The sequence below is a fragment of the Pempheris klunzingeri genome, chromosome 2 (assembly GCF_042242105.1).
Source record: "Pempheris klunzingeri isolate RE-2024b chromosome 2, fPemKlu1.hap1, whole genome shotgun sequence".
Taxonomy (NCBI): domain Eukaryota; kingdom Metazoa; phylum Chordata; class Actinopteri; order Acropomatiformes; family Pempheridae; genus Pempheris; species Pempheris klunzingeri.
This window is the reverse complement of record NC_092013.1, coordinates 8,820,546-8,824,712: the sequence shown is the minus strand read 5'-3', so window position 1 is coordinate 8,824,712 and position 4,167 is coordinate 8,820,546.

Here is a 4,167-nt window from a genome sequence, read left to right as displayed (position 1 = left end):
ACGAACCGACACCAGGAGGAGCAGATTTTACTGCCGACGACGTCATGGACGAGTGTTTTCTGCGCTTAAAGGAGCAGCGCGACAGAGGGAGCGACCGGGATTATATAAGGGGTCATGAAGCAGACACCAGCGGCCCAGGGAGATTAAATGCTGCAGTCTGATCGCCTTGATTCACTCAAAAGTAACCAAACACATTTTTATTATTCATATCTTGGCATTTATATTGCGTCACAAGTTGTGAATTCGCATTAACATAACCGTGCAGACCTCTAAAAAAAAAGGTGAATTAAATCCCACACACTGCACTCAGATAGCAGATTAACCCTGTGCTGTTCTGCTCTGCTGTTCTGCTCTGCTGTTCTGCTCCACTTGCAATGTTTTGCTGGTAAAACAGAAAGGGACAGAAATAGACACCATAATCTCTCTGACCACAGTCCTTATAGGTTACTTCAAGGTCAGGGTGTTTTATGGCCTTTTCAAGAAAGGCCAGAGGAGGCTCTATCTGCTGGAGTGCAGGGGGCACTCCTAAAGACCTCCTATGAGTCTGATGGGGCAGCAGTCATTTTATATGGAGTGGTCTGCCGGGGGAGCAGCACCACAGCTGTGGACAGAGACTAGACAAGCTCGTCATGGAGGCCAGCTCTGTCCTGGGTTGCCCCTTTGACCCAGTGGAGGTGGTGGGAGAGAGGAGGATGACAGCTAAACTGTCATCCATGAGACAGAACCACTCTCACCCCATGAAGGACAGTCTGGCAGCACTGGAGAGCTCCATAAGCGACAGATTCCTCCCCCCAAAGTGTGTGAAGGAGCGATATCTCAGATCTTTCCTTCCGACAGCTGTCAGACTCCACAACCAGCTCTGCTCCCAGTAGTCCACACATGCACCAAATCTGACGATAACAGCATTATAATTTCTATTCAGAACAACATCACTCTGTGCGTTATATTTATTTAGAGCAACCTCACTTCATGTGCAACACTTTTTACATTCCCTCTTTTTTGTATTCCCCCCTGTGCACATTGACCCTATTTTATTCTTCATCTTGTTTCAACAGACTTTTTATGTGTATATCTTTGCCCATTTATTTATTATTCATTGTTTTATTGAAATTCTATTTCTGCTGTTTTTTTTTTTACTTTTGTCCCACCTTGGGACTAATAATTATCTAGTTTTTTCCTAATTAGAATTTATTTATGGCAATTCTTGATAGGTTTTTATTCTTCAGTGTTTAGTTTTTCGTCACTTTTTGTGGCTTTACTGCTGACAGCATGGAAGGAAAGACAAGTGAAACTCAAATATCTGCCTCAAATCATGGTAAAAGCTATAACATTGTAAATCTACTATTGATTTGCATCCACCCGCAACTCGGGTACCAATAGAAAGTCTTTCGCTCCCTTTCTCTCTCTTATTTTTCTGAAATCATTTGCATTTTATTTGTTACTTTGGTGGTGAAAATGGTGAACATTTTGTGTATTTTTTTGTTGACCCTAATAATCAAAACCCACCCTCACAACACCCACCATTCAAACCTCCTTGATAAATCTATCTATTCTTGTTAAATCTACACAAATTACCAAGAAAACAACAGAGACCATCAGTAAATGTATTAATTCAGTCATGGCACGTTTACACAAAGCCTGAAGAGCTCCATTCACTGAGTGGTTTAATGACACTCATTTAGCCCTCATGCTTACCATCAATCTATATTTAAGTCAGCGTTTAAATAAAAATGTTGGCAAATATTAATGCCCAACATACATAGAAAAAGTGAATCAACAGTGCACTGTTATGTGGCTATGATAGTGTTATAATACATGTGGAAAAGTGAAAAATGACACTTTAAAATTTTAAATTTTTAAATTTGATGAATGGACATGATTCAAACATGTTTTCCTCTGAACAATTCAATTAATTTATGTGTTTGGTCACATTTTGTGAATCTGAATGCTGTAGAAAAAAACTAATTGTTTACCATGCATTTTCTAAATGTTCATCTCTAAATGAGCCTTTGTAGACAGTTATTTTGGCTAGAGAGTTTTTCCACTGTTTCAATTGTTTATTTTAATGTTATCTCATCTAACATTAATATGCCTACACATCTGATATCCTGTGTTGCTAATTCTGATTTCAGTCAAACTTTTTCTGCCTTCACGTGTTTTTATGGGACTCTGGCTGTTGGCCATCTGCAGCAAAAATGCAGCACATCTTGTAACCACTAGATGGCGTACCAGTCTTAGTTTTTATTAGAGTAAAATCCTCACTTTGAGAAATGTTAGAGCTCAACTCAGTGTTCTCAAAGACATGGCTACTGCTTTATAATTGTCCTCAAATATACTCCGAACACCTCAATCTCTGTCAAAGTGGTGACTCCAGGGATTATCAGTCAAACTGGACATGGGTTGTTTTGATAAGATATCTCAATCTTTTTTTAATTTTCATAAATCAATTATTTATATTATCAATTACAATAAGATTATTTACTCATTTAGACATTACTTGTATCTGTTTTTTCTCTTCAGATACTAGCCCAGAGGTAAGTCTGTTGACTCCATCGCCTTAATGGCTCAAAGAATTCATTGTTGAAACGCCTCGGTATGTAGGGTAATAACACGGCTGCGTGAGTCAAGCTGTAGCCAAATGAATGCAGAAAATGTGTTTATTTCTTTATGGTTGTCCTTAAGCACATTAGATTTCTCAAAGGGCTTCAGATCTGCTCCATTATGCTCAAATGAATTTGACCTCATTAAGCGTACAAGGAAATGTTTACAGGATAAACACGATAAACGTTTCAATGAACAAATGAAATAATATAAAAACAAAATAAAAGGCTGTCCTGAGCTTTCACAGTACACACTTGTCATGTGAATGCAATATATAAATAGGATGGAGGGGCCAAGGCCCAACTCCTGAAATCCATTTACACCTCCGCTCCCATCCCAGACCCAGTGCTTCTTCTTAACCAATAGAACTTCAATTTAATCTTGAAAAGTTGCCAAAACACCAACAAACAAGAGGGAACGCTGCTGAAAAAGTTTTAATAGATGAATCTGAGATTTCTAAGAGACAGGCACCAGTGAAGATCACATGTTTAGGGGCTCCCTGTTACATTCTTGCTATAAAGTTTATAGTTTGATACGACATTATGCAATAATAATCCAATAAACTGTGTTCAAAATGTAGGCCACACACAATATAGACAGGCTATGCCATATCACCCAAATTAAATACTATAATATTTGTCTCAGCTGATAACGTTCACTACTGAAGAGGTTAATGAGATGAAGAACATTTAAGGTAGCAATGGCAAATGAAGAAATTATCTAGTATGTAGTGAAATGTAAACTTTATGTAGCTTTATTTTAAGGGGGTATGTGAGTTCACAGACTCACAGGTGTCATAAAGGCCGAGATATTCTGACTTTTCTCATGTGTTTGTCGAACTCCACAAACGAGAGCTCTTAAAATTCCCACAATGCAACTCATCCATAAGCCCAAGCCTGATGGCACCATCACAGTTTCTTTGTCAGACTTTAGAGAGCTCCTCCAGAGCAGCAGGAGATATCGTACAACTGTTTTCACCAGGAGAATACTGCCTCCCGTAAACTGATTCTGATGTATAACATTGATGGAATGCTACGTACACAATTTCTTACGTCTGAAATCTTATCTATCATTACTGAGTGGACTGTCAAGAATTGTTTCTCATTTAGATTTTTTTTTAAAACTTGCTGATTTGTCCTATATGTACTGTATGTTGCCCAGCAGCTTAGCCTGTGCAAAGATATCTTTGATGCAGTCAGTTCTTCTGTGCTTATAACATTAATTATGTACACATAACTTGACATGATGAAGAAATATGTTGTACACCTGAAATCCAACTATTTTTCCAATTAACAACTTTAAGGGAAACAGTTTGAACATTTAAGGTAATAAATGTCTTAATTTACTGCGTATGTTTGATAAAATAATGAACTATATGGATATTATATAAGATTCCCAAGTTCCCAGGTTATGGAAAATTTTAATGGAGGAGTGACGTGCGTAGTTTCCACTTACATGCATTTCAGTGTTATTATCCTCAGTTATGTAAGAGAAGCACATCACATGTCCTCATGGATCCCATATATACACACAGAGAACACCTTTTAAAACACCTAGACATGCACA